This window comes from Delphinapterus leucas, chromosome 5 (assembly GCF_059928025.1).
Source record: "Delphinapterus leucas isolate spDelLeu-1000000601 "Yukka" chromosome 5, BTC_Dleu_Yukka2, whole genome shotgun sequence".
In the NCBI taxonomy this organism is placed as follows: Eukaryota; Metazoa; Chordata; class Mammalia; order Artiodactyla; family Monodontidae; genus Delphinapterus; species Delphinapterus leucas.
This window is the reverse complement of record NC_143133.1, coordinates 18,856,596-18,883,977: the sequence shown is the minus strand read 5'-3', so window position 1 is coordinate 18,883,977 and position 27,382 is coordinate 18,856,596. Positions and strand designations below refer to the sequence as shown.

At 37.3% G+C, this 27,382-nt stretch overlaps 1 long non-coding RNA gene across 1 annotated transcript in view; it reads left to right on the top strand.

Moving 5' to 3' along the window:
• Nucleotides 1-250: 250 nt before the first annotated feature.
• LOC111186059 (uncharacterized) overlaps nt 251-27,382 on the top strand; it is a 56,240-nt gene continuing 29,108 nt past the window's right edge. The window contains exons 1-2 of the long non-coding RNA XR_016393198.1: nt 251-23,313; nt 26,972-27,078. This is a non-coding gene — a long non-coding RNA (uncharacterized LOC111186059). The remainder of the gene's footprint in view (nt 23,314-26,971; nt 27,079-27,382) is intronic.

Below are 27,382 nucleotides of genomic sequence, written 5' to 3'. Positions count from 1 at the left end.
GAACTATCATTTATTTATTTGGGATGGGGCCTGCACATCAGTGATTTTTAACTCTCCCTGGTGGATACTAGTGTGCAACCAGGGTTGAAACCACTAGTCTTGTGTATGGAACCAAAATTAATTAGAAGAACCTGTGCTTTACTCCTTAGGCTCTATTCAAAAAAACATTGGCTGCTAAACACAGCATATGGATCTCACAAGCATAACAGTGAACAAAAGGTTGCTAGTAGGCACAGGGTGTTTGGCAGGGGGCCGGAGGGGAGGGGTGGTGGTAGAAGTGTTCTGGAACTAGATAGTGGTGACAGATACACAACATAGAGCATATAGTAAAAAAAAAAAAAAAAAAAAAAACAGACTGATGGACACTTTAAAGTGGGGGGGTTTTACGTTGTATGAAGTATATCTCAATTTTAAATGCTACTAAGAAAAGAGAACACATGGTTTAACCATTGTAAATTTCCAAAACAGGCATGTGTAAACCAGAGCATTAGAAGTCAGGTCAGTGGTTATCTTTGGGGAGGCAGGAGGGGTGGCGATTGGCAAGGAGAACAAGGAGGGGTCTTGGGTGCTGGCAGGGTTCTTATTTCATGACCTGGGTGGTGGTTACAGGGGAGAATTCACTTCGTGATCTTTCATTTTTGAGCTCTATATTTATGATTTGTGCTTTGGGAAAACTGAGTCATCAGGAGAAGGTTAAAGATATTCAGCCTCCTCCACTTGAGAATACAGGAAAGATTGACTAAGATGCTATCTTAACCTATGAGAAAAAGCAAGTCTGATGAAACATAAAGACAGTGTTTGACAGTAGGGTTCGTTTAATATTGGATTGTTTACCAAAGGCGCTATAGAATCTCTGTCCTCAGAACTCTCTGAAAAACAGCCTTGCTGTAAAATCTGTTCTATTTGGGGATGGTATCTTATGGTAATTGGCCAAATAATACTTTGAGATTTAATCCAGTTCTTTGAGACTACCTTTAGTTTATGGTTACTTTTTATTCTGGGAAATTTGAATTCCTATAACAGGATACTTACCAAAGAGAATTAGCTAATTCAAGTATTTTTAGTTACAGGAAACCTTATTGCAATCTGTTTTACCAATTATCAAACTGAATTTCCCTAAGCTCAATTAAATTTTTTCTTTTATATTGTTGCCAGTAATTTTTTCTTAATTGCTACTGATATGCTGACAATCCTAGATTCTCCTTCCTTTCTTTTTTGCTTATTGCTTTTCCAGGCTCTATGAATTTGAACGTTTCCCACTTTCTTTCTTCATATGCTCCAGAGTTTCATACCTCTTTTTATATTTCTTTAGCACTATTCGTATTTCTAAGACCTTTGGTTTCTAGAAATGACTACAGTATTGTGAGGTTCTGGAAAATGTCCTCTTCCTTTTGCAATAATGTTTGTAGGCTAAAACAATATGGTTCAACACTGACTCCTCTGGTTCCAGGATTACATGTTTAGAATTGACTCAATTTAGCATTGCCACTGATTTCATAAGCTCTGTTTTGCAAGCAATCTACTTCCTTTGAAATCTTTTCATGAATTTCCAGAAGTCCTTCTTTCCATTAGCCACTTGTAGATTATGCCTTTATATTCTTACATCTAAGGTTTTACTTATTTTATAAAGAAAACAAACATCATTTTAAATTTGCTTTGTTCTTAATTGTTCTAATTTCTCTGAGGACATCACCATCCTGATCATAATATTAGCCAGATTCAGAGATAATGAGTATTTTTTTCTAATTCTTAGTTTTTCCAGTTGTTTCTTCACTGATTGACAAACCTTACGTCAACTCTTTATTAAGGATGTTGTTTTTTTCCTGTAAGAAAAGTACAGTTACAGAAAGAAAAGTACATCTTGATTCTTAGCTACTAAGCAAATGTATGTAAAACACATATTTTTTTAAAATATGTATATTATATATATGCATATTCCCCTTTATTGAGGACCAAGTCCGTGTGGTGATATTTTCCAGCTACAAGGGATTTTATAGATTCTCTCCTCTAACCTCCTCATTTTATAGATAAAGAAACTGAGGCCCAGAGAAAAATCCATATAGTTAGTTGCTAATAAAGCCATTTTTATCTTCCACAATTCTTTACTGTTTCATTTTACTTAATTTACATCTTCTTTTCAAAGCAATATTTTAACATGTGGGCACATCGAGCCATTCTGGCTTCTTCTCTTGTTTAATGTCTTTAAAACTTTTTGGTAAATCATTTAGCTCTTTTTCAGTACCAGTTGTTCAAGCTAACTATTTCAGCACCATCTATTACATTATCATATATATTAGCACAACTTTAAGAACTTCCTCAGAGCAACATATTTTTCTTTGTTGTTGTTGGTTTTTTAAGTATTTTCCCCTCCACCCTTACTAAATTTTCCAAATGTAACTGCTCCAAGAAAAGATCCATCCCTTCACACACTCATACTCTATTTCCTTTTTTAGATACCCATTGGATAATAATAACAGCTGACAGATATTGAACTCTGTTGTTCATTGAACAATGTTGATTGTCCCATTTTACTGACGAGATAACTAAGGCACAGAGATGTTCTTCATGGCAGAGTAGGATGAGACTTAAGTCTTCCTTATTCCAGATCTAGTATTTAACTTTTTATGTATTCCTTTAATAAATTCTACTTTTATGTATTTCATAATGTTCATTATGCACTTACATGTAGAACTTGTGTATAATTTATAAATTTATAAAGGTAAAGAATTATCCTCATCTAAAGAAAGACCTGGCCTTTTCCCTCAGCTCCCAGGAGATGATCTCTGAGCCCTTGGAATGTCCTGTCTGATAAGAGTGTCTCTCTTTACCTGGCGACCTCAGGCTACACTGGATAGTTTAACTATCTGACTTACAGTAGGGACTTTCAGCCATACAGTGGCATTGGCTTGACCTTCAAGGGCTCTGGACGCTAAAGGCATGACCAAGCCCCAGTAACAACTCTGGACACCAAGACTCAGGTGAGCTTCCCTAGTTGGCAATACTCCATGTGTAATGTCATATATTGTTTCCAAAAGTTAGCACTATTTATGACCCTACAGGGAGAGGACAATTGGAAGCTCTATCCATGGACGCCTCCTGGATTCGACCCTGTATGCATCTTCCCTTTGCTGATTTTAATCTGTATCCTTTCACTGTAATAGATCATAACTGTGAGTATAACAGCTTTCATTGAGAGCTGTTAAGTCCTTCTAGGGAATTATCAAACCTGAGAGTGGTCTTGGGGACTGCCTGAACTTGCAGTTGTTGTCAGAAGTGAGTGTGGTCCTGGGGACCCCCCAAACATGTGATCAGAAAAGTTTGGAGCCCATTAGTCTAGGCCATATTAGCAAATGATTATCTATTTTCTTCTCAAAGGTCTATGGAGATGTAAATTTCTTCAGTAATCTATATTATATTATAATGATGGTATACATGTAAAGTCACTTACAGCAATAACCAGTGAAGGTCAAATTTCACCTGTTCTAAAAATGTGAGTCTGTTTCCTTTTTTTTTTTTTTTCAATTTCCTTGGGTTATTTTGTTATCTTCCTGGTTCCTTTGACTGCATTAAAAATTGTTGATGGTTCCATCCCTCTTAAAAAAACTTTCTCCTGGATGATGCCATAGAGTCAAAGGCCCCAGTGGGCTGAGACCACAATTTATTTATATTTTTAGTCCCAGCACTTAACACAATGCCTGAGTTTCCTTTGTTAGGAGAAAAAACAAAATCATGTCTCTAGTGTACAGACAGTATTAGAGAAAAAGGCTGATTTCTAGTCCCTGGTTTTTTATTTGCTTTGTCAACAGCGGGCAGGTCACTTACCTTCTCTGAACTGTTTCATCCTCTGTTGAACAAAGAATGTGGTACTCTTTTCAAATAAAATCTCACACAGAAGCTGGGTTGAAGCCCAAACAGGTTGAGGAAGCTATGGGAAGGCACCTGGGGCTCTCCTGCTCAGAACCCTCCCTCACCCTCCCTGTTGTGGCTCCCAAAGCCTTGCAGGCTCTTTAGAACAGCACCAGAAACTCACTGGGATAGACAGTGTCCACGGTTCTCTTTGTGTGATTCAGAGTTTTGCTTTGTATTTTTAAAATGATGTTTACATTGTAAAACAGATTCAAGCTGAACTCTTAAAGAGATGGAACAAAGAACAAAGTAAACTGGAAGCCAAATTTGTCGTTTTCCTTCTTTTCCAACTTAAGTCCAGTAACACTAAACAGATGGTGAGTAGTTAACAAGGCCAGAAGTCTTCAATGACATGGGTGCTTCATCTTGTCAGGAGGCTGCCATTCTTGGTCTGCTGGGAGAAAAAGAAATCATTAGATGAGTGGCAGTTATGGAAAGCTGAGTACTGGACTCTCTAAATGCTTTGGAAAGTATCTTCCAGTTGGTCTGTCTTAAAGGTCATTAGCAAAACCTGAACTTGGATTGAGAGTGAACATTTTGTGTTGTAACTAATAAAAATTTACATAGCATCTAATTTCATTTAAATCTTAAAACTTTATGAGCTGAGTATTAATATAGTATTGTCATTAATTTGTGCTAATAAGTTTAATGTATTTTTATTGTGATTAGTAATATAGTTGAACTTATGTTCACCACCTTTTCTGTTTATTTACCATGAATTTTCTTTACTTCTTATTTCTTTTTTGTTCCTTTTTTAAATTGAATTATAGTTGATATACAGTATTATATAAGTTTTAGTTGTACAACACAGTGATTCACAATTTCTAAAGGTTGTATTTCATTTATACTTATAAAATATTGGCTCTATTCCCTATGTTGTACTATATATCCTAGCTTATTGATTTGTAGCTTATTTATTTTATACGTAGTAGTTTGTATCTCTTAATCCCCTACCCCGTGTTGTCCCTCCCCCCTTCCCTCTTCCCCCTGATAACCACTTGTTTTTTATCTATATCTGTGAATCTCTTTTTTGTTATATTCACTAGTTTGTTTTATTTTTTAGATTCCACATATAAGTGATATCATACCTTATTTGTCTTTCTCTGTCTAACTTATTTCACTAAGCATGATACCCTCCAAGTCCATCCACGTTGTTGCATATGGCATAATTTCTTTTTTTTATGGCTGAGTAGTATTCCATTGTATACATATGCCACATCTTCTTTATCCATCATCTGTTGATGGATACTTAGGTTGCTTCCATATCTTGACAATTGTAAATAATACTGCTATGAACATTGGGGTGCATTCTCTTTTCAAATTAGTGTTTTCAGGGTTTTTTGGATATATACCCAGGAGTAGAATTGCTGGGTTGTATGATAGTTCTATTTTTAATTTTTTGAGAAACCTCCATACTGTTTTGCATAATGGCTACACCAATTTATAGTCTCACAAGCAGTGTAAGTGTTCCCTTTTCTCCGCATCCTCACCAACATTTGTTATTTGTGTTCTTTTTGACGATGGCCATTCTAACAGGTGTGAGGTAATATCTCACTGTGGTTTTGATTTGCATTTCTCTGATGATTAATGATGTTGAGCATCTTTTCATGTGTCTGTTGGCCATCTGTATGTCTTATTTGGAAAAATGTCTATTCAGGTCTTCTACCCATTTTTTAATCAGGTTGTTTGGTTTTTTGATGTTGAGTTGTATGAGCTGTTTACGTATTTGGATATTAACTCCTTATTGGTCATATCATTTGCATATGTTTTCTCCAGTTCAGTAGGTTGTCTTTTCATTTTGTTGATGATTTTCTTTGCTGTGCAAAAGCTTTTAAGTTTAGTTAGGTCCCATTTGTTTATTTTTGCTTTTATTTCTTTTGCTTTAGGAGACAGATCTAAAAAATGTTGCTATGATTTATGTCAAAGAGCATTCTGCCTATGTTTTCTTCTAGGAGTTTTATGGTTTCCAGCTTTACATTTAGGTCTTTACTCCATTTTGAGTTTATTTTTTAATATGGTGTTAGAGAATGTTCTAATTTCATTCTTTTACATGTAGCTGTTCAGTTTTCCCACCACCACTTATTAAAGAGACTGTCTTTTCTCCATTGTTCAGTCTTGCCTCCTTTGTCATAGATTAATTGACCATAAGTTTGTAGATTTTTTTCCGGGCTCTCTGTTCTGTTCCATTGATCTGTGTGTCTGTTTTCATGCCAGTACCACGAAATTACTGTAGTTCTGTAGTATAGTCTGAAGTCAAGGAGAATGATCCCTCCAGTTCTGTTCTTCTTTCTCAAGACTTTTTGACTATTTAGGGGGTTTTGTGTTTCCATACAAATTTCAAAATTATTTCTTTTAGTTCTGTGAAAATTGTTCTTGGTATTTTGATAGGGATTGCATTGAATCCCCAGATTTCCTTGGGTAGTGTGGTCATTTTAGTGACATTAATACTTGTTTTCTTCTTTACAGTCTGTTATTAATCTACTAGATGAGAAGAAGGTTAACATATTATTTCTATTCTTTTGAGTGGTTACTCTTCAATTTTAATATGTATATTTAATTTAATAAAATTTAATCAATATATAACCCTTCTACCAAACAGAGATCCTTAGTATGCAACTGGCTTTCCTCCATGCCTATCCCTGATAGATGTTGGAGTTTTCTGGGCCCCATTTTATGGCCGAAAGGCCATTTCTGAGCCTTTTGGGCCCCTAGGTTTATGAAGGAACCTCTGTCTAGCACCTAGCATGCATGGGGCCATACACACCTTAACCTGTTTCCTCCTATTATTAGAAATCCCCAGCCCGTTAGTTGTATATCTTGTTCTAATGCCCCTGTGAGTGTTTTTAGCTCTCTCTCACCCTCTACATCTTAGCTTCTTGTTTCCTCTTTATTTTATTATTTAGAGAGCTCTCCTTCTTACATTCAAGCCTGTTTTAAAACTTTGTGGAATGAGTAGATCTCCATTATTGGCCCAATCTACCATAATAACTGGAAGTCTCAGAGACACTTTATCATCTTCTTTCTAATGTGGAAACAAGCATAAAGAAGTTATGACTAGCCTATGCCAGTATTAAAAAAGAATAAGCAGACTTTCCTTCAGATCTTATAACTCCAAGTCCAGTAATATTTCCATAATATTGGAGTTCTCTCTTTTCCTCTTCCTCCTTACTTATCCCTTGAAGTCATTCCTAGATTCCTATTGACTCATAGCACAGCAGTCTATTTTTACCCTTCCAGAGAAAGTCCTGTGCATTCATTATGGTCCCAGAAACTTTAGCCCAATCTCTGCCAGTATAATTTTTTTTTTTTTGCTGTACGCGGGCCTCTCACCGCTGCGGCCTCCCCCGCTGCGGAGCACAGGCTCCGGACGCGCAGGCCCAGCGGCCACAGCCCACGGGCCCAGCCGCTCTGCGGCACGTGGGACCCTCCCGGACCGGGGCACAAGCCCACGCCCCCCGCATCGGCAGGCAGACCCCCAACCACTGCGCCACCAGGGAAGCCCCAGTATAATTTTTTAGAGCCACTTACACGCATTTTTTTCCAAGCTTGTATCAGGAAAAAACTAGAGCTCCAAGGCCTTAGATGAATCATGAAAACTAAGGTTTACTTTAGTCCTCTGGCTTTTACCTCTTGTAGACTGATACAAAGCCATGTGAATCTTGTCCCCTTTATTTATAAGTCCACACCTTTTTTTACCCTCACAAATAAGAACGAGTTTCTGGACTCCTGTGAACCCTGCATGAGAGAGTTTGCATCCATAGCCATCAATGTAGTTGGCTTTTGAAAAATTACACCTGTATGCCATTTTTAAAGGCATATTCTTTCTCTGAAGAATTATTCTCATCTTCACTATTACAAATATTTCCACTATCTAAGCTCACACTATTCCAGCTTGTATCTTAATGTCCACTATTCATTCAAGAAACAGTTTTTGACTGTTATTCTGTGCTAAGCGCTAGAATCACAAAGATGAGGGAACAATTTTGCAGTGAAATCAGTGCTGATATAGTCATGGGCAGATTATGCTATGGATATGTAAAGAAGGAACATTTACTCCCTTGGAAATGGAAAGGGTAGGGAGAGAAAGAGGCTACAGCATGTGCAAAGGCATCAAAGTCAGGGTACCTTTGGGAACCTGCAAGTCTGTCTGGGGCTGGAGATCTAAAAGAGGAAGGAGGACTCGCAGGGAGGAGCCCAGAGAGGCTGGCTGGCAAGAGCTGGGCTGTCTGCCCCAGATATAGGTGTTTTTGTTTCATTTTGGAATCACTGGGCAGCCTTGGAATAATTTTAAGCAGAGAAGTGGATTAAAGTAGGGAAAGCTGGACCCAAGGTGACACATGGGATAATCACAGTACCTGGCTCATGGTTAGCACTCAGTGAATGTCAGTTAAATTGTTATGTTTTTATTCATGGATGAGTACCCCATCCTCCATATTGGCCTGCACAAATTTAAAAATCTTTAACTGTGGAAGAATGAATGATATCTGCATAAGGTAGAAACTAGTTTGGCTAGACCACTTTCACTGTTGACATTAATAAAAACGGGCTCATTTAGTTTGCTATTTACTTGGAGCAGAAGTAGCACTCTGTGTGCCCAGAGTGGGCAGAATCCTTGCCTAGGTTTTGAACACAGGATGTTTGTTTTCACAAACTTTTTGGTTACTCAGAGCTTCTGTTATTCTGTTTATAATTCAGGTCTTTTGCTTTTCTTCTTATTCCTTCTAATGTCCAGTGTTTTACCTTTTAGGGACTCTATTCACATTCAGATAGTGGGGAGAATGGAAGAAGAAAATAAGTTAATTTTTATAAACATTTTTGGAGCAGGAATTTTCACAATAAGTTTCCCTAAACTCTATGTGCTTCCTTAAAGACTTTAATATCATAGATGTATTTATGCAGTTCTGAGAATCAGGTTCTTTTGTAGAGACAATATCTGTTTCACCCAAATTTTGTTTATATGGAAAAATATTTACATGGTAGTGAATCTAAATTCCCAGTATTACTGATTTATTTTTCTGACTTTTTTCCTTTGTGAACAGTTAACAATGACCAGGAAAAAAAGAGAACTCATGAATTTTATCTTAAATATTTCAACAACTTGGAACCATTTATGTCAAAGTATTTGCACTTTCACTGACATATAAGCTAAAGTTTCAAATATTTACTGTACTTTTACATCTGAGTCAACCCAGGCTATCTTTCCAGAGCACAGGTTTTTTATTTATTGAGATGCATTTATTGGTGGTACAGATAAACTTGTAAAGGTTGGTTAGGGACGTAGCTGACAAATAATTGAAGTGTTGATTCCATGTGTTCGTTACTGAAGATGAGATTTCAGTTCATTACTGAAGATGAGATTATGGTATATATATATATATATATATTTTTTTTTAAGTTTATAAAGTTATAGTAATGAAAACAATCTGATACTGGCGTTAGATTATCAAATGCATAAGGTATCAAACAGATTAATGGTGCAGAAAAATAGCTTAACAATAGATCCTATTATATTATAAAAATCTAACAGGATGATGCATTAAAACTCAACAGAAATTAGATATTCATATTACAAAAAATGAACCTTGATCTGTATCTCACACCTCATACAGAAATTAACTTAAAATCGATCAAAGACCTAAAAGTAAGACATAAAACTATAAAACCTTTAGAAGACAACAGAAATCTTTGTGTCCTTGGGTTATGCAAAGAATTCTTAGATATGATACCAAAAGTGATACCATTTTTAAAAAACTGATAAATTGGATTTTCAAACTTAAAAGATTTTGTTCTGAAAGCTTTGTTAAGAGAATGAAAAGGCAAGTCACAGACTTGGAAAGATACTTGTAAATCACATGCTTGCACCAAGAATACTCAAAATGTAACATAATTAATTAATTGTGATAATTACACAACTGTTTGACTATAGTAAAAAAAACCCAGAGTTACACAGTTTAAGAGGTGAGTTGCATGGTATGTAAATTATATCTCATTAAGCCTTTTATTAAGAAGTGGAGGAAGAATTTGACCACCGAGGGGACAAACTTTTTTTTTAGGATGATGAAGCTTGATCCTGGTGGTGATCACGTAATTCTATGCATTTGTCACATTGCATACTAGATGCGTGAATTGTACTGCATGTAAATTTGATAATAATTTTTTTAAACTTAAAAAAATTCAATGGAGAAGTTAAGGTTTAAGAAATAAATGGTGCTGGGAAAATTTATTAGCTAGTTAGGAAAAAAATGTTGAGAGGCTAACCTTGCACTATCTACTGAAACAAATTCTGGAAGGATTGAAGAATTAATTTTTTTGTCACAGAAAATAAAAGGAGATATTTATCAAGACTTTGGAGTGGGGAGAACTTTTTAAATTAGAAAAGATGAAGGAAGTGCTGAATGAAAAGATTTATGGATTTGGTTATATAAAAATGTAGAAATCTGCATATCAGAAAGCCCCCAAAGTAAACAAATTGGGAAAACATATATTCAACAAATATGACAGAATAGTGTCTTTACTATGTAAAGAACTCGTACAGATCAGTGAAGAAATCACTTAAACCTAAATTGGTAAAACATGTAATTCCCATTTAATTTTGCAGTTACTATTTTTTATTTTCTCTATTATAGTTGTCATGTTCTGTACATTTTAAAGAAGATTGAAGGAGGAAGAATGTAATCCACTTAATCATATTTCAGAAAGTGTGTCAAATCTATCCCATCTCAACTACAGAAATACAGTTTGGGGTTTTTGGTTTTTTTTTTTAATTCCTTATGACTGGTTCTTTTGATTTCATTACTGACCTGTGTCAAGCACACGGCAGTGAAGGCCACATCCAAGGCCTGCCATATTTGGCCAGTAAAGACAAAATGAGCCCTTTTTAGCTTTAGATGATTTATTACTTACATAGAAAACGAAAAGAAGAGTAGCCAAAGGTGCCAGTTTCCCACGGTTCTTGTTCTACAGACCAAAAAGGTGTCACTGAAACAAAAGAGTCAGATGACCGCAAAGCAGTTGCAGCATACTCTTGCCAAGCAGGGACTTCTAGATTACAACTCAACAGTTTTATAGCATGCACTTTGTCTAATGGGGGCAAGGCAGAAAGCCTCACACCTTCTCAGAACCCAGGAGGTGATGAGAACCCGTCTCCTGTCAGTCTCCCTGACAGATAGGGAAGCAAGTGAGAAGTGTCCTGGTATTGCAAGCCTTCATGCTCTCATGTTTCAGGAAGATCCTAAGGAGGATCTGCCAGACTTACGACAGGCTGCAGTCTAAACCTGGCCTATTTGGATATGTGCAAGGTCACCAGTGTGCCATGGCGGAGCCGTTCCTCTACAACTTGCTACTTACTGCCCCAATCTGCAGTCACTCATCTCTTCCAATCTGCAGTGAGACTTGCTTCATTTTCCCCCTTTGCTCTCTATGAAGTAAAGCATGTGATCCATCTTCATAGAGTTTACTGCCTGTTCTCCTTAGTTCACTACCTTTTCCCAAATTATCTAATATTTTCCACTATGCTACCAGGAATAAGAAGAAAAAGTATGTATATTTCTGTGTAATAAATCACTCCAAAACTTAGTGGCTTAAGCCAACAGCCATTTACTTTCTCATGATTCTGTGCATTGGCTTGTTGCTACCTTGCTGGCTTTGCCTGGGCAAACAGCTGGAGGTCAGCTGGGCTGGAAGGTCCAAGATGGCCTCTGGCACATATCTTGCAGTTGGTGCTGGCTCTCAGTAGGGGCACTTGGTTCTCCAGTAGCCTCTCATCCTCAGTAAGCTAGACTGGCTGCCTCTGTGTCAGTCTCAGGGCAGGATTCCCAGCAGACCAAGGCAGAAGCTTAATGTCTAGTTTGGAAGTCACACAGCTACACTTCTACCACATTCTTTTGGTCAAAGCAGGAGATGAGACGAGCATAGATTCAAGGGGTGGGGAATAGAATCCTCTTCTTGATAGGATGAGCTGCAAAATGAGAGTGCCCAGGTTTTTCAATCTACAACAGTGCAAAACGTCTAGACCGAGTGCCTTCAAGTGAAGAGGTTCATTAAAACCTAAGCAAAATGTGACTTTACTTTTCATTCAGGTAAGTAAGAATGTCAGTTGACTAAACATCTTCACTCCTGGTCACTGTAATAAAATCGCTGTAACACTAACAAGTCAAGAGGATAGAAAGTTAAGGAAACTACTAAAAATTGTCATAGGCCCAGAAAATGTTTGCAAGAGGAAGTAGAGGTACTAAGTCTGATTTCTGTAGGCAAACTGACCTGACAAGTGTAGTTTCCAAACCTCAGAGAGTTATGCCAATTTGATTCCGAGCCTCTTTAGCTAATAATAGAATGGAGAACACCCAGCCAAAGGTTTTATTACTTAAAGGGAATTTACAAATTAACTCGTTTAAGTAACCGTTGGTTGGCCAACATTCGCTGGCAAGAGTTTGCATTTTTACCTTCTACCTTGCATAACTGATGAAAGTAAAATGAGATAATTAATGTAATGTGCCTAGTGTAATAACTTGCTTACCTTTGCCTCTAAAATAAAATGATTGCTACTATCATTTTATTCAAGGCTTTACCAAGAACTTGCATTGTTTAATGATAGATGACATTCTATTAGTATTTATTAATATATTTTTATGGTCAAATTGGATGCTTGATAAACTTGCCTTAAAAATTTTCCAAGCTAAAATTATCATTGCCATATTCTATGGGGTAAATATTTAGAACCTCTGTTTTCTATTTGTACATATGTTGGAAACTTACCTAACACTATTGCAACAGTCAGCTATTGCTGTGTAACCACAAAAAAATACCCGTGGCATTTAACAAAAGCATTTCTTTTGCTCATGGATCTGTGAAGTAGCTGGGGCAGTTCTGCCTCTGCCTGCAGCCCCTGGCTCTGCCTCGTGCTACAAGTCTACCCATAGGCTGGAATAGTTCTTCTCAATGCATTTTTATTCTGAGGCCCAGACTAAAAGGGCAGCTGCTACCTAAAGTAAAGTTCATCTCATGGTGATAGTATATGTACAAGAGGACAAGCAAAAATATGCAGGATCTCTTAAGGTCTAGGTTCAGAATTGGCATCCTGTCACTTTTGCCCAAGCCAGTGGAATAGCTAACTTCACCTTTAGTAGGAGGAACTACTGAGTCACAGGGCAAGCTCCAAGTTACAATACGGGATGAAGAGTCGAAGCCAATAATAGAATCTACCACAGTAATGACTATAGAATCTTGGCATGTTGGCAGATACTCCCTAACCTTACTTCCATAAAGAGGCATGTATCCAGGTTAGGCATCTCATACTTTCTCAATAGGGTAAAAATCCCGTCGTTGGCTGACTGTTGAAGCTTATGATTCTTTCCTCAAATAAGAACATGGGATGTCTGCCTGTTAGTTACCTAACAGAGTATACCTGTGAATTCTGTGCTGCCTCATAACTATAAAATCCCAGTTTGGAAAATCATATTTGCAGAGGATTTCTTAATGGATTATCCATCCCTCAAAATAGGCTAAATTTCATACCTTGAACAAGACAGGTTACAAAAAAGCTTCTGTGTACAGCATAGCATGTTGGCCTCTTGTAAAATTGCTTTTACTTAACTAAGCTTGGATATTAATCTCTCTGCCTACATTGCAGAAAGTTATAAAGAAATAGCTTATAGACCTAATTATTAGTTAAGGTTGACATTGGTGTGATCTACACATTCCATTTTTCGAATAACCATAGAAGAATTTTCTCTTGGCTCACAGAAACAAGAATTTTCCATACACCTGCTGACAAATTGGCTTATTTTTATCTTATAGTCACTGTGATGTAGCTGATCATCTTTCCATTTTTATATTGGCCAGTAGGAAGCTCTGATGCAGATTTACAAGCCATCTCTGCTGGAGCACAGAGCCTTATGCATAGTATAGCCATTGTGTGTCATGCTTTAATACATATTAAATCCTTAGAAGTGCTTGGCACATAGAAAGTGCTAAATGTGTCTACCATTTTTAACATTATTTTATTATTATTATGGATAATAATGGGATAAGTTGGGTAGAATGGGATCCTAATATCTGATCTCCTATTTCATTTTGGAATTAAAAGTGCTGAATTCGTCTGTTGCTTTTCAAGACTTTTGTAATCAAATTACCTAATAGGTAAGCAGGCCAAATATCAGATGGGGAAATTTTCTTCTCTCTCTGCTTAACTAATATTTTACCGATTAAGTTTAAGTTTGTACTGTTTGGACCAAAATAAATTTCCACTTCTTGCCAAGAACACTTATAATGAAATAAGCAAAAACTTCAGCAAAGACCAAAATAAATATTATTAAACAGTGGCCAAGAGACTGAACCTCTCTCTAATCATTTGTGGGATGAGGATTGGTGAGGGTAAGAAGTCCAATAAGGAACTCTCTTCTTCACAACAGCTAGTTTTTGACCTAAGCTGGGCCGCCAAAATTTTACTTTGCTCCCTTGTTCTGTGGACTGGGTGGAAGTAATGGGCCAAATCAGTTAGGATTGATAATCTCACTAGCAAAGACACCATTCCCCCAGGATCTCCTGCGGGGAGAACAGACCAGAGTACAGCTTTTGGTCAAAGAAAAGAAGCTGAATTTTTAAAAATTTAAAGAAAAGAATAGAATGTAATATGCAAAAAATATATGAAAAATCTATACTAGAAGAAGACGTCCACGATAAAATTCTCAGGTAATAAACTGGAAAGATTTTACACCCTAAACTAAATTATAGAGTATATCTACAGTGAGGAATCTGCAAATATTTTATATCCCAATGAAGAGGGTATAGGGAAAAAGCAGTTAAATTAAATTAGATATTAAAATGTGGGCTAATTTAGTTATCTATATTAAATTGTAGACAAATTAGTTTAAATGTAGATAGTTGGTTTTTTAAAGACAAAAATAATACCATGCAAGTTTTGTGGGAAGCAATTTGACAATATCTATAAAAATAACAAATGCCAGTAGGAGGACTTTATTCTGTGTGACATGTGTGTGTAAAATATGTGTAGAATCATATGTGTATAAAATGATGTATATATGAGATTATTTATTGCAACATTGTTTGTGCTAGTAAACTATTGGCAATGACACGAATTCCCGTTTGTTGGAGACCAGCCTAATAAATATGACAATTCATACACTGCAATATGCAGCCATTAACCAAAATGAGGCAGATATTTGTATAATAATAATCCAAGCTCTCCAAGATGTATTGTAAGGAAGGTATGGGAAAAGGGCTATAGAATTACTGTTCATGTAATAATACTTATTTATATTTACTTGTTTTCATATACACATCTCTGGAAGGATCCACAAGAAAATGACAAAAGTGCTAGCTCCTAGGAAGGACCTGGGTATCAAGTGCAAGGGAGTTTTTCACTGTATACCTCTGAGTTCCTTTTGAAGTTGATGTCATATGCATTTAAATTCATTAAAAAAGATATTAAAGAAATAATGAATTCATCTGAAACAACAAGCAGCAAAATTGATCAGGCGCAGTCAATCTGTGATATGGAGGACAAGCTTGAGAAAATCATGCAGAATGCTGAGAAAAGTGTCAGAGAAACGGTCCAAAGAGGTATGGAAGACACATCACAGAGGTTCAACCTATAAATAATCAGTATCACTAAAGTATGTGTATTATGACCCTAATTTTGTAAAGATAAAGCTATATATACAGATAAATTACCTTATATTTGTATGTGTAAATATCTACTTATATGTAATTGTATCATCATCAACAAAAAAACAGCACTTACCATGTACCAGGCACTGTTCCAAGTGCTCTATAAGTACTACTGTTAATCTTCCCAACAACTCTGGGAGGTAAGTAGTTACCCCACCATACAGATGGGATTCCAAGGCACTGAGAGTTCAGCTTCTTGCCCCACAGTCACACAGTAAGTGACAGAGCTAAGATCTGCACCCAAGCAGTTTGATTCCCAAACCTGCCTTCTCAACTGCCAGGTCATAGTGCCTCCCTGTTGTGTAAAGAAAAATGTTTCAGAGATTAAGCAACAGTCAATTAATATCTGGAGAATGAAACTGTTGGGAATTTTTTTTCTATATTAACATGTTTATATCATTTAAATTTTTATAATAAAGTACTACTTCTGTAATTTAGAAAAAAAGTAGCTATAAATTGAAGAGGGAGTATAAACCACTAAGCAACATGAGACTACTCTCCCTAACTCACTCTTATTACCAGAAGTTTTGTAAGAAACCATGTTTTTGGAAGAAATCTACAGAACTCATGACACACTTCCTACAAGTCCAGTTTTTAGGGTTCTCCCTGATGCTCATTGATCTGTTAGCCAGTAAAGTTCTCTGATTGCAGGTAAATAATATCTACTTTGCTCCATGTGGCACTCTCTTAAAACAGAGTATGCCAGGATTCCTTGTCCCTCCAACTTACGGTTGTCCACCTAAATCACTGAGTTCTGGCTCCTACATAGATGTATATAGTTGGACCTTGCTGCTGCTCTTCTAATCACCGTGTCAGCTTCAAAACTCTAGCCTGGATAGTATGGTCCTCTCTGTAAGGATTACTGTTTTATGTCTTTCTCATTTCAGTTAGACAATACTGGAGAGAGGAACCAACATGGCAGAGTAGAAGGATTTGCTCTCACTCCCTCTTGCGAGAACACCAGAATCACAACTACCTGCTGGACAGTCATCGACAGGAAGATGCTGGAATTCACCAAAAAAGATACCCCACATCCAAAGACAAAGGAGAAGCCACAATGAGACGGTAGGAGGGGCGCAATCACAGCAAAATCAAATCCCATAACTGCTGGGTGGATGACTCACAAACTGGAGAACACATACCACAGAAGTCCAACCACTGGAGTGAAGGTTCTGAGCCCTACGTCAGGCTTCCCAACCTGGGGTTCCAGCAACGGGAGGAGGAATTCCTAGAGAATCAGACTTTGAAGCCTAGTGGGAATTGATTGCAAGACTTCGACAGGACTGGGGGAAACAGAGACTCCACTCTTGGAGGGCACACACAAAGTAGTGTGCACATCGGGAGCCAGGGGAAGGAGGAGTGACCCCAGGGGAGACTGAACCAGACCTACCTGCTACCGTTGGAGGGTCTCCTGCAGAGGCGGGGGGTGGCTGTGGCTCACCGTGGGGACAAGGACACTGGCAGCAGAAGTTCTGGGAAGTACTCCATGGTGTGAGCCCTCCCAGAGACTGTCATTAGCTCCACCAAAGAGCCCAGGTAGGCTCCAGTGTTTGGTTGCCTCAGGCCAAACAACCAACAGCCCCACCCATCAACATTCAAGTGGATTAAAGTTTTACTGAGCTCTGCGCACCAGAGCAACACTCAGCTCTACCCACCACCACTCCCTCCCATCAGGAAACTTACACAAGCCTCATAGATAGACTCATCCACCAGAGGGCAGACAGCAGAAGCAAGAAGAACTGCAGCCTGTGGAATAAAAACCACATTCACAGAAAGACAAGATGAAAAGGCAGAGGGCTATGTACCAGATGAAGGAACAAGAGAAAACCCCACAAAAACAAATAAATGAAGTGGAGATAGGCAAGCTTCCAGAAAAAGAATTCAGAATAATGATAGTGAAGATGATCAAGGAACTCGGAAAAAGAATGGAGGCAAAGATAGAGAAGATGCAAGAAATGTTTAACAAAGACCTAGAAGAATTAAAGAACAAATAAACAGAGATGAACAATACAATAACTGAAATGAAAACTACACTAGAAGGAATCAATAGCAGAATAACTGAGGCAGAAGGACGGATAAGTGACCTGGAAGACAGAATGGTGGAATTCACTGCTGCGGAACAGAATAAAGAAAAAAGAATGAAAAGAAATGAAGACAGCCTAAGAGACCACTGGGACAACATTAAACGCAACAACATTCGCATTATAGGGGTCCCAGAAGGAGGAGAGAGAGAGAGGAGCCGAGAAAATATTTGAAGAGATTATAGTTGAAAACTTCCCTAACATGGGAAAGGAAATAGCCACCCAAGACCAGGAAGCGCAGCGAGTCCCATACAGGATAAACCCAAGGAGAAACACGCAGAAACACATAGTAATCAAATAGGCAAAAATTAAAGACAAAGAAAAATTATTAAAAGCAGCAAGGAAAAAATGACAAATAACATACAAGGGAGCTCCCATAAGGTTAACAGCTGATTTCTCAGCAGAAACTCTACAAGCCAGAAGGGGGTGGCATTATATGCTTAAAGTGATGAAACGGAAAAACCTACGACCAAGATTACTCTACCTGGCAAGGATCTCATTCAGTTTCAATGGAGAAATCAAAAGCTTTACAGACAAGCAAAAGCTAAGAGAATTCAGCACCACCAAACCAGCTCTACAACAAATGCTAAAGGAACTTCTCTAAGTGGGAAACACAAGAGAAGAAAAGGACCTACAAAAACAAACCCAAAACAATTAAGAAAATGGTCATAGGAACTTACATATCGATAATTACCTTAAACGTGAATGGATTAAATGCTCCAACCAAAAGACACAGGCTTGCTGAATGGATACAAAAACAAGACCCATCTATATGCTGTCTACAAGAGACCCACTTCAGACCTAGGGACACATACAGACTGAAAGTGAGGGGATGGAAAAAGATATTCCATGCAAGTGGAAATCAAAAGAAAGCTGGAGTAGATAAAATAGATCAGATAAAATAGACTTTAAAATAAAGAATGTTACAAGAGACAAGGAAGGCACTACATAGTGATCAAGGGATCAATCCAAGAAGAAGATATAACAATTATAAATATATATGAACCAAACCTAGGAGCACCTCAATACATAAGGCAACTGTTGACAGCTATAAAAGAGGAAATCGACAGTAACACAAAAATAGTGGGAGATTTTAACACCTCACTTACACCAATGGACAGATCATCCAAAATGAAAATAAATAAGGAAACAGAAGCTTTATATGACACAATAGACCAGATAGATTTAATTCATATTTATAGGACATTCCATCCAAAAACAGCAGATTACACTTTCTTCTCAAGTGCGCATGGAACATTCTCCAGGATAGATCACATCTTGGGTCACAAATCAAGCCTCAGTAAATTTAAGAAAATTGAAATCATATCAAGCATCTTTTCTGACCACAACACTATGAGATTAGAAACGAATTACAGGGAAAAAAACATAAAAAACACAAACACATGGAGGCTAAACAATACGTTACTAAATAACCAAGAGATCACTGAAGAAATCAAAGAGGAAATAAAAAAACCCAAAGACAAATGACAATGAAAACACAATGATCCAAAACCTATGGGACGCAGCAAAAGCAGTTCTAAGAGGGAAGTTTATAGCAATACAAGCCTACCTCAAGAAACAAGAAATATCTCAAATGAACAATCTAACATTACACCTAAAGGAACTAGAGAAAGAAGAACAAACAGAACCCAGAGTTAGTAGAAGGAAAGAAATCATAAAGATCAGAGCAGAAATAAATGAAATAGAAACGAAAACAATAGCGAAGATCAATAAAACTAAAAGCTGGTTCTTTGAGAAGATAAACAAAATTGATAAACCATTAGCCAGACTCACCAAGAAAAAGAGGGTGAGGACTCAAATCAATAAAATTAGAAATGAAAAAGGAGAAGTTACAGCAGACACCGCAGAAATAAAAAGCATCCTAAGAGACTACTACAAGCAACACTATGCCAATAACATGGACAACCTGGAAAAAATGGACAAATCCTTAGAAAGGTATAACCTTCCAAGACTGAACCAGGAGGAAATAGAAAATATGAACAGACCAATCACAAGTAATGAAATTGAAACTGTGATTAAAAATCTTCCAACAAACAAAAGTCCAGGTCCAGATGGCTTCACAGGTGAATTCTATCAAACTTTTAGAGAAGAGCTAACACTCATCCTTCTCAAACTCTCCCAAAAAATTGCAGAGGAAGGAGCACTCCCAAACTCATTCTATGAGCCCACCATCACCCTGATACCAAAACCAGAGAAAGATACTACAAAAAAAGAAAATTACAGACCAATATCACTGATGAATATAGATGCAAAAATCCGCAACAAAATACTGGCAAACAGAATCCAACAACACATTAAAAGGATCATACACCATGATCAAGTGGAATTTATCCCAGGGATGCAATGGTTCTTCAATATACGCAAATCAATCAATGTGATATGCCATATTAACAAATTGAAGAATGAAAACCATATGTTCATCTCAATAGATGCAGAAAAAGCTTTTGACAAAATTCAACACCCATTTATGATAAAAGCTCTCCAGAAAGTGGGCATAGAAGGAACGTACCTCAACATAATAAAGGCCATATACAACAAACCCACAGCAAACATCATTCTCAATGGTGAAAAACTGAAAGCATTTCCTCTAAGATCAAGAATGAGACAAGGATGTCCACTCTCGCCACTATTATTCAACATAGTTTTGGAAGTCCTAGCCACAGCAATCAGAGAAGAAAAAGAAATAAGAAGAATACAAATTGGAAAAGAAGTAAAATGTTACTGTTTGCAGATGACATGATACTATACATAGAGAATCCTAAAAATGCCACCAGAGGGGCTTCCCTGGTGGCACAGTGGTTGGGAGTCCACCTGCCAATGCAGGGGACACGGGATCGTGCCCCGTTCCGGAAGGCTCCCGCGTGCCATGGAGCGGCTGGGCCTGTGGGCTGTGGCCGCTGAGCCTGCGCGTCTGGAGCCTGTACTCTGCAACAGGAGAGGCCACAGCAGTCAGAGGCCCAAGTAACACACACACACACAAAAAAATGCCACCAGAAAACTACTAGAGCTAATCAATGAATTTGGTAAAGTTGCAGGATACAAAATTAATGCACAGAAATCTTTTGCATTCCTATACACTAATGATGAAAAATCTGAAAGAGAAATTAAGGAAACACTCCCATTTACCATTGCAACAAAAAGAATAAAATACCTAGGAATAAACCTACCTAGGGAGACAAAAGACCTGTATGCAGAAAACTATGACACTGATTAAAGAAATTAAAGATGATACCAACAGATGGAGAGATATACCATGTTCTTGGATTGGAAGAATCAATATTGTGAAAATGGCTATACTACCCAAAGCAATCTACAGATTCAATGCAATCCCTATCAAATTACCAATGGCATTTTTTATGGAACTAGAACAAATAATCTTAAAATTTGTATGGAGACACAAAAGACCCCGAATAGCCAAAGCAGTCTTGAGGGAAAAAAACGGAGCAGGAGGAATCAGACTGCCTGACTTCAGACTGTACTACAAAGCTACAATAATCAAGACAATATGGTACTGGCACAAAAACAGAAACATAGATCAATGGAACAAGACAGAAAGCCCAGAGATAAACCCACACACCTGTGGTCAACTAATCTATGACAAAGGAGGCAAAGATATACAATGCAGAAAAGACAGCCTCTTCAATAAATGGTGCTGGGAAAGCTGGACAGCTACAGGTAGAAGAATGAAATTAGGACACTCCCTAACACTGTACACAAAAATAAACTCAAAATGGATTCGAGACCTAAATGTAAGACTGGACACTATAAAACTCTTAGAGGAAAACATAGGAAGGACACTCTTTGACATAAATCCCAGCAAGATCTTTTTTGACCCACCTCCTAGAGTAATGGAAATAAAAACAAAAATAAGCAAATGGGACCTAATGAAACTTCAAAGCTTTTGCACAGCAAAGAAAACCATAAACAAGACGAAAAGACAACCCTCAGAATGGGAGAAAATATTTGCAAACGAATCAATGGACAAAGGATTAATCTCCAAAATATATAAACAGCTCATGCAGCTCCATATTAAAGAAACAAACAACCCAATCCAAAAATGGGCAGAAGACCTAAATAGACATTTCTCCAAAGAAGACATACAGATGGCCAAGAAGTACATGAAAAGCTGCTCAACATCACTAATTATTAGAGAAATGCAAATCAAAACTACAATGAGCTGTCACCTCACACCAGTTAGAATGGGCATCATCAGGAAATCTACAAACAACAAATGCTGGAGAGGGTGTGGAGAAAAGGGAACCCTCTTGCACTGTTGGTGGGAATGTAAGTTGATACAGCCACTATGGAGAACAGTATGGAGATTCCTTAAAAATCTAAAAATAGAATTACCATATGATCCAGCAATCGCACTACTGGGCATATACCCTGAGAAAACCATAATTCAAAGAGACACATGCACCCCAATGTTCATTGTAGCATTATTTACAATAGCCAGGACATGGAAGCAACCTAAGTATCCAACGACAGATGAATCGATAAAGAAGACGTGGTACATATATACAATAGAATATTACTCAGCCACAAAAAGGAACGAAATTGAGTCATTTGTTGAGATGTGGATGGATCTAGAGACTGTCATACAGAGTGAAGTAAGTCAGAAAGAGAAAAACAAATATCGTATATTAATGCATGTATGTGGAACCTAGAAAAATGGTAGAGATGAGCCGGTTTGCAGGGCAGAAGTTGAGACACAGATGTAGAGAACAAACGTATGGACACCAAGAGGGGAAAGCTGCGGGGGTGGGGGGTGGGGATGGTGGTGTGCTGAATTGGGCGATTGGGATTCACATGTGTACACTGATGTGTATAAAATTGATGACTAATAAGAACCTGCTGTATAAAAGACAAACAAAAACTAATACTAAACTTTCTTTGGGTTATTTGTATGGAAATATTTTAATATAAATGTTTCAGACATTACATGAAATTCCTAAAAATCTTATATGTTCTGGTATAATGTTATAAGTCATAATTCTAGTTATTACTTTAAAATGTATATCTCAGAAATAACTACATTTCCTTGTCAATTGCATTATTATGAACTTTCATCACATCTTTAACTGTGGTCATTTTTAAGTCTTTTGTCTTTTAAGACAGTTCTGGGTGTACTCTGGTGCTTTTGCAAAAATGTTCCTATAAAAGCGTTTCATCTTCATCCTTTCATTTTCACCTGCATCATGGAAAAGACTCTGACAAGTACAGGTTTCTGGTAACTGACTATACTGCTGAACTGAATGAATAAGCGTTTTCAGAACTCTAATGGAAAACTGATGAATTCATAAAAATTCTAAGAAAAGATCAAGATGAAAAAATAATTACATGGGACTGAGTGAACTGATGAGAATGATTATAATTTTTGTGACTTTCTGTTTGAATTAAAAAAAATTAAAAAAAAACAGTACCAACATGTCTTGGTTCAGGCTGCTATAAAAGAATATATTTCTATTATTAACAGAAATTTATTTCTCACAGTTCTGAAGGCTGGGAAGGCCAAGATCAAAGTGCTGGCAGATTCAATGTCTGGTGAGAGCTTGCTTCCTGGTCCATAGACTGCCTATGTGTTCTCACTGTGTCCTCACCTGGCAGAAAGGGCAAGGTATGTACCTGGGGTCTCTTTTATAAGAGAGCTTTACCTTACCTCCATGACCTAATCACCTCCTAAAGGCCTCATGTCCTTATACTATCACATTGAGGCTTAGGATTTCAGTTTGTGCATTTTGGGAAGATCAAGCAATGTAGCAAATTTATGGAGGTGAGCCTTATGATAGCAATTGCGACACTTCTAATAGCCCCAAACTTTGGGGATGTTCCACGTTGAAAGCAATGCTGTAAACAGCCTTTCCACTGCTTATAATTTCTACACTATAATGCAACTTTTTTTATACTTTAATACAATTCCTACAATATATACTATTATGTAAGAACTGATACGAACTGATCTATAATATACATTGTATATAAATGTTATATTTATATACAATGTATATTATAGATCAGTACGTATATAATAGTGTGTACTATTATATACACACATGCACACATGCATGCATGTGCACGTGTGCACGCACGCGCACACACACACACACACACACACTAGATGTTCATCACATTGATGAGGGACACAGATAATTGTGTCTATTTGAAATTTAAGCTTTGCACCATGGTATTGTTTGAATAGCTATGTTCCCTTTATCTTAAGACTTCTAGTGCTGATGGCATTTTCTCTTTCATGGCAGTAGGATATGTTTAGTAAGACACTAAGGCTTATATATAACATTTAAAATTATTAAGAATAAGCAATTATAAAAATCTTAAGAGCATCTTTCCCTCTCAAGAATCTAGATGTCTGTCAAGAGCCTAGATCGCCTTAACAGTTAAGATTATTGTAGAATTAACAAATTCAACTTGTTCCTGGTCTCTGTCAGGTTTATTTAGATATAATAACTCCTATGTGTGGGCATACCGTGAAAAATAGATATGATGAGAAGTAGCTGTAATAAGTGTAGGTATAATAACAGCTTCCATGTATCTGTGTGGAGTGGGGATCCCAGCTTGAACTTAAAGTATGTCTACAGCTCTACTGACAATTCCCACCCTCTCCCGCCATTGAATTATCAGGAGTCCTTGGGGAGCTTGGCTTGAAGCAAATCCTGTCTCCCAAACATGCCCAGGCATGTTGGAACAATGTGTTGCCAAAAGATTAGAAATCACGAAATGCCATGGGACAGAAAATGAGGTCCCAGTTGGCCTAGTTTCCTTAGTATTTCAGCCTAATGAGTTAATCCTGTAATCCATCCTTTTAATTTATTCTTTTAATTCCAGAATCTTGTGTTTATTTAGTCATCTGACTACTAGGAATTACTTTTGAAGTATAATATTACAAGAAGACAAAGACCAGAAGAAAGTATTACATACAGGGTTTCCTGTTTATAGATTTCAAAATACTTTAGGAACCCCATTAAATGATTAATGGTGGAGAATGGAATATATCCAATGGATGCACTAGAAGTTTCTACACAAATGCATTGCATAGCTTGCTCCAATGTCTGACTCAGAGGGAAACATTCTAGTCACTCATGTACACAGAGAAGAAATCTGATGATAGACGGATGTAACTGTTGGGAATGAAGTGGCAGTGTTAGTACTTCTGTTTTCTTTTCTTTCTTTTTTTTAAATTAATTTTTATTGGAGTATAGTTGCTTTACAATGTTGTGTTAGTTTCTGCTGTACAGCAAAGTGAATCAGCTGTACGTATACATATATCCCCTCTTTTTTGGATTTCCTTCCCATTTAGGTCACCACAGAACATTGAGTAGAGTTCCCTCTGCTATATAGTAGCTTCTCATTAGTTATCTTTTTTATACATAGTAGTGTGTACATGTTAATCCCAATATTTCATTAAAATGATTTCATCAAAAATATAATACTGGGATGCTGAATTTTTTAAATGACAGCATATTCTGCTATCAAAGTGTCCAATGACACCAGTCAGTTTCTCTTTCCTTGTAACTTCAATTCTCTTGTTTTTCTGCCAGTTTTTGAAAATAAATATGCAAGAAAATCACCAAAATAAACTGTCATCATTTTCATCTTTCTAACCTCCAACAAGTGCTGACTGCTCCCCTTTTGGACAGTAATTCTGATGTGTGGAGCAAAGGGATTTTCTGATTCTTTTTATAAAAAATATTTATTTATTTGGTTGCGCTGGGTCTTTGTCGTGGCAGGCGGGCTCCTTTGTTGTGGCAAGTGGGCTCCTTAGTTGCGGCATGTGGGATCTAGTTCCCTGACCAGGAATCGAACCCAGGCCCCCTGCATTGGGGGCACGGAGTCTTAACCACTGTGCCACCAGGGAAGTCCCTCTGATTCTTTTTTTTTTTTTGGCTGCTTTGGGTCTTCATTGCTGTGCACGGGCTTTCTCTAGTTGCACTACTGTTTGTGGCAGTGCACGGGCTTCTCATTGTGGTGGCTTCTCTTGTTGCAGAACACGGGCTCTAGGCGCATGAGCTTCAGTAGTTGTGGCACGTGGGCTCTAGAGCGCAGGCTCAGTAGTTGTGGCGCACGGGCTTAGTTGCCCCACGGCACATGGGATCTTCCTGGACCAGGGCTCGAACCCGTGTCCCCTGCATTGGCAGGCAGACTCTCAACCACTGTGCCACCAGGGAAGTCCCCCTCTGATTCTTAATAGAAGTAACAATACTTGGAATTTCGGTGCTTTGGGGATTTTTTTTCTCAAAAGTACACACTAATCTTTTGTACTCTTTCCAAGAATTACTATATGACAGTTTCCAATCTGATTATGATTGTTTATCAATGCACAGAAAATTCAAAGACAGTATACAGTACCAATTATCAGTAAAAAAAGAAAAGGAGAACTCTACAGTTTTCTTTTTTCCCCCACATCTATAACAAACGTGACAAGAAGTTTCTTAAAGCATTTAAAGAAGAAAAAGGGCAAATTTTTATAAAAAAGGAAAGAAAAGAGAAAAAGAAAGAGGAGAAATGGGTGCCGTTCAAGCTCGGAAGATTCTTGAGTTTGATGAAGTTGTAATAGAAATAGTTTAAGGGAACATGGAATTTGAAAGGAATTTTGAATGTTGGAAAAGGAGTAGCAACATGAGGCTATTGTTGGAGCATATACAAATGCTGATTCCTTCTTTTGGAGCAAATCAAAAGTCTTGCATTACCAGTCCCTTAAGTAACCTGCTCTATTCCAGCTTCAGTTTTGTGGTATATCTTTTCCCAAGATAAAAAAACTGTCATCAAATGAACATTTTTTTAGATATACTATTTTCTGGCTATTTTTTTTCTTGTTGCCCAATTACAGGGGTAAACAAGTTATTTCTTCTGGGTTCCATGTCTGAAACTCTTTATAGTAGAGAGGATTGTTGTAAAGCTCAGAAAGACACTGTATATGAACATACGTTAAAATATACAAAGAATCATACAAATATAAGGCAACATCATTACCAAAATCACTTTGTGATATGTCCATTTTTTCTCCTTTTGTTTTTATTTTTCTCTCTTATGCTATCTTTATTTTATGAATAACCAAAACTGCTATATTAGAATTATAATAATATTCAGTTAGGTTGAAAATGGGAAACATTTTTGGATTTACTTTTCAGGAAAACTAACAAAAATACTCTAAACTGCAAATTTTTACTTTAGATTGAGGGTGGTATGTTAAAAAAGATTAGAAAACACAATCAAAAGAAGTTATTTTCTAAAAAGTAGTTTTTCTTCTCTATTTTCAGTGATTAGCCAGCGGCTTTGGTAGTGGTCATTGTCATCAAAACTGCCATGGAAGCAAAATTCCATAGCCTGGTGTGCAGCCCTCAGAAAGCTCCTCTTATACTTCAAGGTAATTCAAGTTGTTACAGTAGTCATTTAGAGGAAAGAAGTCAATGGTCATAATAAATTATTTCTTCTCTTAGTATTTATAAACAGAGATCTCTGGGAAACAGACTGTGTGCAAAAGAAGGCAAAGAAAACAAGAACAAATTATCAGATGGCTACAGTCACAGGGAATATGGTCTGTGTTTGGCCTGTGTCCCGTTCCTAAGGGTTTCTGCTTAGAGCAGTACTGTAGCAAGCACACATTTTGTATATTAAACATGCAAGAAGGAAAAGCCAAAACCTGAAATGCTGTCCACTTCCAGTAATCT